Consider the following 14,815-nt stretch of genomic DNA (forward strand, 5'->3'; position numbering starts at 1 on the left):
ACGTATTTCATCGACACCAGCTGTCAAGGGGCAAGGATGTAAAGTAGAAAGGTAGCTAACAGTGTCCTATAAAAGGGGGACTTGAACCCTGTGTAGAACGGGTGGGTGAATACATTTATGAAACCCTAATTATGTCTAGCCCCACCTACCATTCTCTCTTAGCCATCGCCTAGGACCTCCGCCTAGGCGAAGACTCCACCACTTCATACCTACTGGAAACCCTATTTTCCAACATTGGTGCCCACCACGTGTTGGTCAAGCAAAACTCACAATAGCAAGAAATAGAGCAACCTCTATCAGGGTACCCATGGATCCCGCAACCAGGGACAACCCAGGCGTAATGCTCATAGCACTTATGCTAGCGCCCCAGAAGACTAAGTCATAGAAGAGCCCGCTATCCAAGATCAGCCTCCGGTAGCCGAAGAGCAACCAGCTCTAGACCCCACCCCGGAGTAGGTGCTTCAGCAACTACAAGCCGAGTTGCAGAGCACATAGCAAGAAAGAGATAGGCTGGCTACAACGTTCGTCGCAAACCAGAGGGTAGTCCAGGCATCAGTGCAGGCAGCAGAGATCAGGCAACAGGTGGCCATCCTGTAGGCGGAGATATAAAGCATGCAGCCAAGCCAGCCCCAATCCAACACATCCAACCATCTCCACTCAGCAAATCAAAGCCAACCCAACCCTTCACCAAGTATGGCCGCTCAACCAACCTTCGGCACACCTTACATCTTACAACTAGTCCACAGAACTATAGACTCTAAATCCCCATCATCTGAAGGAATCCAAAACCCACCGTGGCCATCCTCCTACAAACCTATCAACTTACCCAAGTTCAATAGGAGATCTGATCCACACTAGTTTATCATGAGTTTTGAGGCAGCTATAGCCTCCGTAGGCGAAAATGACACTGTCTTGGCCAAGTCATTTGTTATTGCAGCCGAAGGTGACACGTTGGCTGGGTATTCTATGTTGAAGCCAAGTTCAATATATTCATGGGAGGACCTGCATGACAAGATCATAGCAAACTTCAAAGGGTTCACCACCGAATCCCTGACCTTGATGGACCTGTTCTAGTGCAAGCAAAATCAAGGTGGGGCCCCGAGGGACTATTTTCAAATATTTGTGTAGCTCAAAACGAAGGCATTAAATGTGCCAGAGGATGTGGCAATCGAAGCAGCAATTAAAGGTCTCCGCATCGGGGCCTTCGCTGCTCATCTGCCTCAGGAGAAGCCAAGCGCCATAGAAGAACTATACAGTTAATTTAAGAAGTATTGTAGGTCAGACAATGACCTTCGTAGAAGGCTAGAAGAGCAAAATCAGAACAAGCAATTCCAAGGAAACAATAGGAATGCACAAAGGGGCAATAGAAGCCAAGGCGAGTCACAGCCTCAGCAACCGCTAGATCAATAAGTTTTAATATAGAGCAGCAAGTGAATAGCTAGCAAGGGCAGTAGATGCCGGAGGCAGCCCCAAACAAAGCACCTCAGAAGCAGTACAATGGCAAGAAGTACAATCAAAGGAAGAACTAGAACAAAAACCTAGAACCAGGACAATGAAGACAGTATTGTTTCTTTCATGGAGACAACAAATGGCACATCACCAGAGATTGCCCAGATGTGAAGGAAACTCAAGAGAGGATAAAGAACAGGTCAAACCCTCAACCTCCGCCACAACAACCCGCTAGAGAAGTCAGCCATATGGTATGGTCCATACCTTCACTGCACCCTCGTTGTAGCCATACTGCCCAATCTACCAAGCCTTAACTCCAATCAAATCCACCCATCCACCATAGCAGCCGCATACTACCCCAACTTCCTACCTGCATGGTGACCAAGCACCCAGCAGCAAGGGCAGGTCAGTAACTAGCATGCAGAAGCCAACCTCACCCATATAAACCCAAGGCCTCCACACATAACATTCATAGAGACAAACTAGCCAGCTTAAGTTCACAATAGACAACTTGAAGCACTACCTCCGCCACCACCCCCACCACAGCTAGCTGCGCTTAAGAACGAGCCCAACCTAGAAAACCAGTTCAATCCAGATACACCGCTACCCACCATTAGCATGATACTACCAATAGTCGGAGGCTCTTCAATGGAATTCAAGACAAAGAAGCAGAAGAAAGATCATCTCAGGCTCATCAACAACATAGCATTGCAAGGTCTAGTATGTTGCACAGATTGGTCGAAGACACCCATCACATTCTTAGAACAAGGCCTCCAGTTGGAGAGCTACCTCCATGCTGACGCTATGCTAATCAAAGCCAATATAGCAAGATGGAAAATTAACAGGGTTCTCATAGATTCTGGAAGCTCCATAGATATCATCTTTGTTAATGCCCTTGACCAGATGAAACTAAGCAAAAGCCAGTTGCAGCCTACGGATTCACCACTAGTAGGTTTTGGAGGAAAGAGGATCCATGCATTGGGAAAAATATCCCTACCAGTTTCCTTTAGAGGTCAGAAAAATGCAAGAACAGAATATGTGACCATCGATGTAGTAGATCTCTACTACCCATACAATGCCATCTTTGGTAGAGGGTTTGCAAACAAGTTCAATGCAGCTATCCATAGGGGCTACTTATGTATGAAAATGCCAGCTTTGCATGGCACCATCACAGTGCATGGCAGTCAGAAAAGAAGCAAGAAACATAGAAATAGCCATCTACAAATCATAGCGCAACATCAACTCTATCGAGTCAGCCAAGAGCAACTCACCGGAGCCTCCGAACAGGCCGAAGGGGAACACAGATCTCAAATATCAAGAAGAAACAAAATCAGTCCTGTTGGATAATGGAGTGCTAGATAGAAAAGTCACTATCGGAGGCAACCTTTCGAAGGAAGAAGTAGTAGAACTCACACAAACCTTATCCAAGAACAAAGACATCTTCGCCTGGTCAGCCTCCAACTTGAAAGGAGTCAACAGAGATATTATACAACACTCTCTTGACATCAACCCTAAAATGAAGCCAAGAAAACGGCGACAAAGGAAAATATCGGAAGACAGAATCTTAGCAGCGAAGGTTGATGTTTAGATATTGTTAGATGCAAATATCATCAAAGAAGTCAAGTACTCAGAGTGGCTAGCAAATGTAGTATTAGTACTAAAGAAAAATGGAAAGATGAGGATGTGCATATATTTCAAAGATCTAAACAAAGCTTGCAAGAAAGAGTTGTTTCCACTACCAAGGATAGATGTCTCCATTAACAAGGCGGTAGGATGCAAGTGTTTTTCACTCCTGGACTGTTTTTCAGGATATCACCACATCTGGCTCAATAGAGAAGATGAGGAGAAGACAAGTTTCACTACTCTCTTCGGAACTTATTGTTACACCAGAATGCTCGAAGGATTAAAGAACACAGGCTCGACCATTGCCAGAATGACAAAGGCAGTGCTTGGCCCTCAGCTGCAGAAAACATCATAGCTAATGTTGATGACATTGTAGTAATGAGGAAGAATGAAGAAGATCATATAGCAGATTTAAAGGAAACCTTCGCCAACCTCAGGGCAGCAGGCCTAAAACTAAACCCAGAAAAGTGCGTTTTTGGTGTCAGAAGAGGAAAGATGCTTGGGTACATCATAGGACCCGAAGGCATTCGGGCTAACCCAGAAAAGGTGAAGGCCATAATTTCAATGGTGGAACCATCAACCAAAAAGGAAGTCCAAAAACTCACTGGAAGGACAGCAGCATTGAACAGGTTTATCTCAAAGTTAGCAAAACATAGCCTCCCATACTTCAAAGCTCTGAGAGGCGAAGACAAGGTGGAATGGGGGACATAACAGTCGAAGGTCTTCCAGTAGCTCAAAAGCTACATGGCTAATAAACTCTGGTGATAGTACCAGATCCGGAGGCACCACTACTATTATATGTTGCAGTCTCCGACCATACAATTGGTGGGTTACTTGTTCAGGAGAAAGGAGAAGAGTTGAAGGTCATTCAGCAGCCTATCTTCTACATCTCAGAAGCCCTATCAGGAGCAAAGTTGAAGTATACGGAAATCGAAAAGATGTCATGCATTGTCCTTCTCTCATCAAGAAAGTTGAAGCATTACTTCCAAGCACATGAGACCATAGTGCCTTCTTCTCAACCGCTTAGAGACATATTCAGTAATAAAGAGGCCTCCGAAAGAATAGGGAAATGGGCAACAAAACTATCCCATTTTGAGCTCAACTATGTGCTAAGAATAGCAATCAAATCACAAGCGTTAGCAGACTTTATGACAGACTAGACACCTTTGGCGCATCAAACCCACAACCCCAACCTCAAATCTAGACACTCTACACAAATGGAGCCTGGGGATATCTGGGAGTTGGAGCCTCCGCCATACTGATAGCACCATCAGGCCTCCAGACAAAGTATGCAGCAAGGCTAGAATTCAAAGCAACAAATAATATAGTAGAATATGAAGGCCTCATACCGGGCCTCAACAAGGCGAAGGCACTCAACGCAAAAATAGTAATAGCAAAAATAGACTCCCAAGTTGTGGCTAGACAAGTCAAAAAGGAATATGTGGCACGAGAACCAGTGCTAGTGAAATACCTGGCCATAGTAAGGCACTTGAGCAGAGGTTCTAGGGATTCACCCTGAAGCACATACCAAGACCAGAAAACGCAGAGGCGGATGAAATGGCGAAGGTAGTAGCAAACAACTTTCCCATACCAGAGGGAGCATTATACCAAATATGACAAGTGCCAGCAACACAATTGACTGCGAAGGCATTCAAAACAATCCTAGTCACTGAATCTGAGGACTAGAGGCAATTGATTATAGATTACTACAATGTCCACTGCTCAGAGGATGAAGCAAGCACAGTAAGAATGGTAGCCAGAGCAAGAAGATACACGTTCATAGATGACATATTATAAAAGAAAGGTGTAGTCCAACCATTGCTTAAGTGTATAACTCAAAATGAAGGCAAATAGCTCCTCCAAGAAATCCACTGAGGAATATGCGTCTCTCATATTGGCCCAAGAGCATTGTCTGCAAAGGCAATCAGGTAGGGATTCTATTGGCCCATGCACATCAAAGATGCAGAGCAAATTATTAAAATATGTGAAGCATGCTAGAGCACCTCCCCGCATCAGGCAAAGCCTTCGGCTACAGTACAACTCATTCCACCCACTTGCCCGCAGCAAAGATGGGCATGGACCTTGTTGGGCCATTACCACCTTCGCAAGGAGGTAACAAATTCATAGTAGTAGCAATCGAGTACTTCACAAGATGGATTGAAGCCAAGCCACTAGCAACAATCACCTTAGAAACAGTGAAAAAGTTCATCTGGCAGAATATAATCTATAGGTTTGGAGTACCAAGAACCCTAACAGTTGACAATGGGAAATAGTTTGACTCAGACAAATTCAAAAAATTCTGCCAAAACATAGGCACAAAAATAGCCTTCGCATCAGTCTATCATCCAGAGTCAAATAGAGTGGTAGAAAGAGCTAATAGAGTAGTATTCTCGGCAATCTCGAAAACCTTATTCAACCTCCGCAAAGGCAAATGTATAGAAGAACTACCGAAGGTGGTGTGCTCTCATAACACCACAACATACAAAATGATGAGTTTTACACCATTCAAGCTTCTATACGGTGAAGAGGCGATGCTACCCAAAGAGATCAAGCATTAGAGCCTATGGGTGATGAAATAGGCTTTGGCAGCAGATGAAGAATACTACAAAGAAACAATCAAAGGCACAAGATTGGAAGCAGTAGGAAACATCACCAAATACCAAGAACAAACCAGGAAGCAAAGAGACAGCCAAGTAGTCAGGAAACTAATTCAGGATAGAGATCTAGTCCTAAGAAGGAAGCCCAACGTGACCAACGCTGGAAAACTCTAACCCAAATGGGAAGGTCCATACACAGCGAAGGCCACCGGAAGACCAGGGTCATTTTACCTAATAGATGGCGAAGGTAAAATAATGACTCACACCTAGAACATCGATAATTTGCGTAGGTTCTACATATAACTATAAAGGCGCGGCCTTCGCGGAACTATAAGCAAAGGTCACCTCACTTTTCTTTCCATAGCTTTCGCATTTTCTTTAAATTTCATGAAAAAGGGCATGTATTATTTTCCTCACAAAGGGGGCTCCTAGCAGAGGTGAGGTTTTTGATGAGGCAGGACCCATGTAATACCCTCTAAAAAATAAAGAGGAATTCCCCCAAGAATGCTATACAAAGCGAAGGTCGCAACGGAGCCACAACATTCAACAATGATAATCACGACAAAGAGGACCTTCCACTGCCTTAACCGAAAGGCCACAAAACTCGACAAAGACCTACCTTCACCATTGGCATCGAGTGGGAAAAATACCTGGCGAAGACCCATCCGTATCAGGCACCAGGTTACAATCAGGAATTAATGACTGAAGTACAATAGAACTAAAGAACCAAAGATACACCAAGTACAAAGAAGCCAATCTCATATGGCTTTAAAAACATATCTAAGCAATAAACCTTGGCGAACCACCAAAATTTATTAAATCATACAAGTATTAGACTATGAAACCCAGCCCTCCCTGCACTTGCCTCAGTCAGTGCATCACCATATCACTAACTCTTGAGAGCGCTAGGGGGGAAGTCAAGGCAACCAAGACCCACCACACTATAGAGCAAGGCAGGAGAGCCATGGACGCCAGAGTTTCCTTAGAAACAAGAGAACCAAAAGATACCGTGCGAACACTCGTAATTACAATAGCTCGTGCAGCCTGGCGAAGGCCATGGAGAGGTTGTATGCACCTACCACATGGTGTTGTACAACCTCTGTGCAGTGTTGTATAACCATAGTCCGACAGCAAGCAGTCAGTGTTAGAGGTTGTGGGAGGGTTCACACCAAGACTCGTAACATCCCCCCGCAACCAAAGATACCATCTGGCATGGCCCGGCATCAACCATGTTCAACGGGAGTGCAGCTGTTCTGGCATGGCCGAAGGAGACAAGCCACCCATCCACAGGCAAGTAAATGCAAGGCCCAAGAAATACTTCATCAATCTCCATTGCTTGCTCAAATTACACTATGGCCTCTGGAGAAGCATCAAGATTGAAGACTAGCACCTCCGATGAGTGCTCAAATTGTGCCAAAGCCTTCGCAACAACTGTAAGATTAAATATGAGCACCTCAGCTTCTCTGCGCTGACATGCTAGAACCTCCCTGTCAACAGCTAGAGACAAAAAAGCGGAGGCTACCACAAATCAAGCAAGTAATGGAGCCACCGCATAGGACACAAGGTCGAAGACTAGCGCCTCAGCTTTTCTGCACGGACGTGCAAGCTCATCCCCAACTGGAGCCAGAGAAGAGAGAAGCGGAGGTAAGAGCAATAAAATAAGCGCCATCTGCTAAAACCCTTTGGCCTAGGTAGGAATTGTAACCAGATTCTTCAATGAAACAAGTATCCAACCAAGCATTCCAAGCTAACTTTATTCAAAGAAAACAAACATATTACAACAGAGCACATTATAAGCGCAAATCATACAAACACAAACGCAGTCTTACAAAAGCCCAAAGGCAAAACGCAAAAGGCGTTGTCTTGATGTAAGTCTAATACCAAATTGACGGGTGAGGCCAACCAAACAAATTGACGTAAGTCTAATACTAAACTGGCGGGCGAGGCCCTCGCTAGGCCAGCGACCTAGTAAATTCAGCATGCTCATCATCTATATCATTCATCATGAACGCCCACATTTCACAAAGAGAAGGCCTCGTAAAAGCCTCATGCCAATACCCCCATAGTTCACCGCTAACATAAACTCCATCTTGATGCATAGTTAAGGGTCGCACGTCCTACACAGGCCCAGAAGAAGAAACCTGTGCAGGATAAGTTTACAATTAAACACCCATCCGCCTTTGACCAAACCTAAAACTAGTAACTAAAGGCCTAAACACTACACCTCTGGATTAGCAGAGGCGGAGGTAGCTTCCCGCATCTTCTCGGCCTCAGCACTACCTGACGGAGCCTCCTTCGTAGTGCCAAGGCCTCCGCACATAACATTCATAGAGACAAACCAACCGCAGCACACCGTGCCTCCGCCATCGAACGAACTTCCGCCCTGCCAAACTTCACCCAGAACGACTTCATAAAATTATGGACGGATCTTTTAACGCCTCGGGAAGTCACTCCAAGCTCGGCTGGGCCTTCAAGATCTTTCTCCTTCAAGCCTTCGATGTGCGAGCAGCCGTCCTGCATCAGGACCTTTACGAAATTCATGGTGGCAGAAAGAGCTCCAAAATCAACAGCTCCACCAACAAAGTCAGGAAGTTTGGTAAAGTTGGACTTCATCCAAGACAAGATGTTAAACGCAGAAAGGTCAGGGGCAGCGAAGAAGTGGCTCCCCAAACTAGCCTAGCACACCGATATAGAGCTCAGCCACCGCTAGTCCAACAGCCTTGGCATTCTCCGAATGATTGGTCAGTAGGTCCACTTGCGCCTTCAAGGCTGCGCTAGATTCCCATTCCGCGTCTACCTCCTTGCGGAGATTCTCAGCCATCTCATTGACCTTCAAGGCGCACTCGGCAGCCAGTTGCTCAGCAGCCTTCGCACCCACAAGATCCTTGCTCAAGGACTCCACTTTCCCCCGCAAGTCATCAAAATCAGCACGAGCCACGGCCTGCGATTTCCCCTGAAAGCTAGGCCTTCTCGGCCTCGATCGTCTCCACCTCCTTCTTGAGAGCTTTAATGGCGTCATTACGGTCGATAATTTCCTGCATCGACCGCTCCTCCAAAGCCTCTGCCATATGATGACCCTACAAACAAAGGAGTTAGTACCACAAAATCTAAGAGCGACCAAAAGAAAAATCAAGCACTACCCACCAAGCATTGATGCTCCAAATTGCATCGCAGCAGCTGGTAGTAGTTCAGCTTCTTGAAATGGTGACGAGCACAGTCTATCAAAAAAACAAATATAAGCAACGTAAGATAAAAACACAAACAAAAGGGTGGAGGTTGCAAACAACCTCCTATATCTGTGTAAAAAGTATGGAGGTACTCAGCCCACCCACTTAATGTATCCATGGAGCATCCTAAAAAGAAAACCAACCAAGTTACATCAATAATAACGAACTATAGTAGCAAACCCAAAATGAATAAAACAATCAAACCTTCGCCGCCAGCTAAACCAAGGCCTGAGTGACCGACCCCACCTGTCAATAGCGGAGCCTTTGGACCGGCGTCCAACACAACTCGGGCAAGGTCCAAATCAGCCAGCGGAGGTTACTCCCAGGGCAAGGATGTCTTCTACTTCTTGCTGATAACCTTAGATGTGCTAGCCCCCTTTCTTTTTTTCGCATCAGCCGTAGCAGTCACGTTCTTGGCGGTGGTCTTCTTTGCCTTATCTTCAAGGGACTTATGCACCTTCGTAGGTACATCATTTTCCTCGTGATGGATACCAAACTCTTCAAAAACCCTGTTCATGTGGGGCATCGTACTGGCGATGGCTCGGCGCTCCAGGTACTCTATATCGGACATTTCGCCGAGAATCTCGCGCGCCCCCGCCTCCACAGACTTCACAAACTTTTCAGCAACTCTACTCTCCTTCTGCTGAAAACCGAACCGGGGAAAGGGAACCCAACACCTTCGTCGAAGACTGGAAGGTGTGCCATCTCAATAGTCATGGCATGCACTTTCCTGCCAAGAGGCCAGCAGTTAGCCACCACCATCTCCTCCACCAGATCCCAACCTCCGGAGTACCGACAGGACAAGGCAAAAGCCTTATTACAGTCTTCGCGCCCCTTAGCAGCCCCTAGCCCTGGGGTACCTTGAGTCAAAGGCTTCATCGAAGTCATCACGGTAGCCAACGGATACCAAGTATTCTTCCTCCCATCTTTGCCAGTGGAGGTCAGGCCGTTGGTCCTCACATAAAACTAGTATTGCATCCAATCCTTTGACCACTTGTTCTTCTGAGCAAAAGAAATTTCCAACTTCACACCCTTTTGATTCCTCCTCAGCATGAAAACGTAGCTCCCATACTGGGCTATCAACTGGCCTTCGCCCACCCGCTTAGGCTGACGCTAGAGCTCATAGTACTCGCAGAAGGTACAAATATTGGGCTCTGCACCATAAGACAAAAAAGGCTCAACAGAACTTGCTCAAAGTGACGATACCATTGGAGGTAAGGTGACGCAATTGTACCTTAAATGCTTCCAGAACATGACAAAGTAAATGGGCCACAGGAAAGCGAAGGCCACAAAGAAAAAAATCTTTGAAGACCATGGCATCAGTAGCTTGCGGCTTAGGAACCGTCTCTCCTTGCGGAGGCTTCACCTTAACTTCACCGAAGCAGCCCAACCTCCGCAATTCCTCGCTCATATCCTCCGTCATGAGCGAAGGCCCAAAATCCCATGTCCTGGATGGGCCAACCATGTCTCCTGCCTCCTCAACAGTTATCAATTCGGTGACGAAGGCTTCAACACCAGCAAGATCTTCCTCAAGCCCCTGTGCCTCCGCACTGGCAACCATACACTCCTCGAAATGCGTAGACCACCCACTCGCCCTAATGCCGATAAGATGGTGGTATGGACCAAAGAAAGTAGCCCGGCAGGGAGGACTAATAGGCAAAGCCACTTCAAAGACTCGGAAAGAACAAAAGGGGGCAAAGGCAAGAGCCAACTAAGCGAAGACTAAGAACAAGGAAAGAATTTAGAAAGCAATGGCAACGAAAGTGATGGCTTGGATGGGGATTGGGGAGCCTTCACCTAGCCCCTTATATAGCCATTGAACCAGTGCTTCAACTTCTGCGCCCAATGGTCGCATCTGCTCCGCAGCACGTCGTTTCCAGAGCCGTCGCATCCAATCAAAAGAGAGCAGATCAAAAGGGAGAGGTCTGACACAGCGTGTCCCAGGGGGAATGGGGGAAGCCTCCGCAGCTCAATAGCCTCAAATAAAATTGAGGAACATGGCCTGCCTGCATCAGACCATGCCCTCAAGGGGGGAACTGTTGGGACACGGTTATGAGCCAGGGAGGCTAAGGTGCAATACAGCAATAAAGAAGTAAAGCTAACCGGTTGCATGAGTGATGTGAAGGGAAGTTAGTCAGAGGCCTTTGCCCCTGCGGCCACGATCGACGAAGGTCACCGGATCACTGCGAAGGCTTGTTTAGATAGCCTGAGGCGGAGGCTCCAGTGGTCTCAGCGAAGGCAATGGCTCGCACGGTGAAATGGAGGCTCAGGCGGAGACTTCTCGGGCGGAGATCATGAAAGACCCTCAAAAACCTCCGCTGGCAAGGAGGAAGTTCCCGTGGGAGCACGATACCAGGTTGTGGGCCGCCTACAAGCCCGTAGGTGCGGCCCAAGAAGCAGAGGCGATTCGATGAGAGAATACATAGGCTACCCCTAGCCCCCAGCTGTCAAGGGGCAAGGATGTAAAGTAGGAAGGTAGCTAACAGTGTCCTATAAAAGGAGGACTTGAACCCTGTGTAGAAGGGGTGGGTGAATACATTTATGAAGCCCTAATTGTGTCTGGCCCCACCTACCATTCTCTTAGCCTTCGCCTAGGACCTCCGCCTAGGGGAAGACTCCACCGCTTCATACCTGCTGGAACCCTGTTTTCCAACAATATCCATAAATTATGGTACATATATTTATAAATTACTAATTTTTACCATTGCAAAGTTAAAATTAAGCATTGCCATCTCCATATCGACCAAAATAAAGATATATACATTTGGATAAATATTTATTTTTAATAACTTATCAACCGTGAAAAATTATTGTCTTCACTAAACACATAGTATTGACTCTAACAAATCACTTGAAGTTATATTGATACTCCATGATAACAAATTTCATATTTTATTGTCTTGAATAATTTATACATTTGGGCTGAAGCATTATGCCATATCAGTATGATTTTAAGTACTCAATATATATTAAAAAACTGTATAAAAACTCAAATATCCCCTCAAGTCTACATCTAAATTGTCATAACCTGCTTCTAAAAAATTAAGTAACCATAAAGCATATATGTTTCTACATTACCTACATCTATTAATATTAGTACATTAAAATTTTCTTAAATTAAACAAACATTTTGTGCCATCATTGCAAATCAATTTCGCATACGTGCATGAGCAATAAATATATATGTTATGTTTTAGTAATCATGAAAAATATTTTTTTTAACAGCTCATATACCAATGATACTAACTCATATACTAATGATAGTAACTAATTATTTAAAATACTAATTATCCTAGCATATTTATGTAAGTTGTTACTTAAATATATTTATACATTTCTTGAATTATCTATATTACATATGTTATGTTTTAGTAATGATGAAAATTATTTCCTTAACATCTCATATACCAGCAATACTAGCTAATTATTTAAAATTATATTAATAATCATGACATATTTATCTAAGTTGTTACGTAGATATATTTATACATTTCATGATATACCTATATTAACTGCAGAACCATTATTGTACATTATTTTTTCTAGATATTAAAATGCAAAGGTGGCTTTATATTTCTAGCCTTCAAGATTCCTTTAGAGTAAACAGTGGTTATGAGGCATAAACATGTAATATCCTCTTGAGATTAGCATGTCCAGTCCTAGATCTCGCGTCAGGCTCTACCACCGATCCTAAGCAATGAGGGTTGTTGGTTTTAAATCGTTCTTTAGTCATTATATAATACTTAAGAGTGAAATCTACGACCTAAATACTTATTAACAGTATAATTTTATATAAGTTACTTTTATCAACCAAATATATTAAATAGCAACTAACGCATATGCCTCCTAAGATTCTAGCCCATGCATGAGCACGGGTTGATGGACTAGTATTAAAAATTTGTAATTCTTTTCATATGAGCTCATGAAGTGATTAACTTTGTATGAACACTGTAGATCTCAAGGTCATCTATAATTTGTAGAGGCGTACACCTCTACAAATAATATAGCCGCCTACTGTATACGTTGAAATGCTCTGATCTGGTAATGGTGTACCCTGGATGTCCTCAGCACCCAGCTGGCAGGCATCTTCATACCGTAATATATATGTAGTTGCCACCACTGCCAGAGCAGCAGCAGCAGGTGAACGTTTCTTTCTCATTTTATAAACTACTGTCCACTGGAAACGATGACGACTGGCTACCCATAGCACATTAACGAGGGTTGTATTGTATGCCAGCCATTTGCGTGCCTGACAGAAATCCACACTTAACGGCAAAACTACATGTACCGACGCTTTAAAATTTGTTTCGTAATGTAAGTACATATGATGCATTATTAGATATGATTTTTTTTATGGGGGCCAAGAGTTGAGTTGTCGGGTAGATGTGCTGGCAAGGCACATCATTGGATGGCTCAAGACTAACAGCTCCACATCATATATTCAACCGATGCGAGCGGGGTCACGGACCAAGCATGGGATTCTTGCACAACGCACAAAGCAAGCAAGCAACATCGAGAGCCAATTTCAAAAAAAAAAAAAACTCAAGAGCCATGGAGCTGGTGACTGGAGCCACGGGCAGCCTAATCCCCAAGCACAACGACCTGCTCAAGGAGGAGTACAAGCTGCAGACAGGAGTCAAGGATCAAGTCAGCACTACTACATAAACCTTTTGTAGGGGCGGCTCCAGACGATTTGTAGGGGCGGTTTAGCCAGCCTCTCCTACCAAAGCGTGGCTATAAATCATGCATTTATAGCGACGGTTCCCAGACCGCCCCTACAAATCAATTTGTAGAGACGGCTGGTGTTATCAGCCGCCCCTACAAGGGGCGGCTGTAGTACCAGCCGCCCCTATAATACCTGTTTGTAGGGGCGGTTCAGTCTAGAACCGCCCCTACAATATATTTTTCCGTAAAAAAAAATTTAAATTTATAATTCAAATTCGGCCAGAACATATATATATATATATGCATATATAATTCAAATCTGACCAGAACATATATAATTCAAATTTGACCACAAGCACAAGAGTATTATAAGTCCAATTCACAAGAATATATACAATCCTTTGTTAAATAGACACCATGATTCCTAGAATTTTCTAACGTTGTACCACGTACTTGGAGAAATGCAGATCATTCATTTCATATGCCAAAATGTCACTGATGTAGTGCAATGTATTTACTAGTGCACTCTCCCTTGCTTCACAAGATCGTTCACAAGGTCTACTGACGACGATCAGCATTGGTCGAGAACCTTCACTCATAGTCACAAGAATTTTTACCTGGATTCCCTCTGAAGTGAGAACAGGGCCACCATATTCCCATTTATGACGACCTAAGTGATACATGGCCTGGTTTAAAATGGCTTCAAAGCTACAACTTGCGTATGTTACGTCGTTCTCCTGTAAGTGTTGGGGAAAATGTGGTTATCAGAACTATGCATATATATATATAGACATAACAATTAATCTGGATATAAGTTATGAAACTGACCACATCATTCATGTTGTCCTCAGCAAACTTTGCACAAAACAGTCCAATATCGTGGTGGAGGCCCACATTCAAAGCAGCAATCCTCATGGAGGAGTATGTAGGAATATTGTACCCAATATTTTGAAGCGCCCTTAAACATGCTTGCACAACATATTTTTGCGCAGTAATATCATAAGGTTGACCGCTGCTCGTGCTATCGATGTATAAAATCATACCTTGTTGGTTACCCGCCCTAGCGAGAATAGAAAACCCAATTCAACATTGCTTGATTCGACCATCTATAGGGAATGTATCAACACTGAGGAAATCAACCCCGAAATTTGAGAGTGTCTCTCTGAACCATGGTATAGATGAATTGTCTACATTTAAGAATTATATATATTAGAACAAAATATCTATAGAGGTGTCTTTAAACATGTTACTTAC

This window comes from Miscanthus floridulus, chromosome 9, assembly GCF_019320115.1.
Source record: "Miscanthus floridulus cultivar M001 chromosome 9, ASM1932011v1, whole genome shotgun sequence".
NCBI classification, from domain to species: domain Eukaryota; kingdom Viridiplantae; phylum Streptophyta; class Magnoliopsida; order Poales; family Poaceae; genus Miscanthus; species Miscanthus floridulus.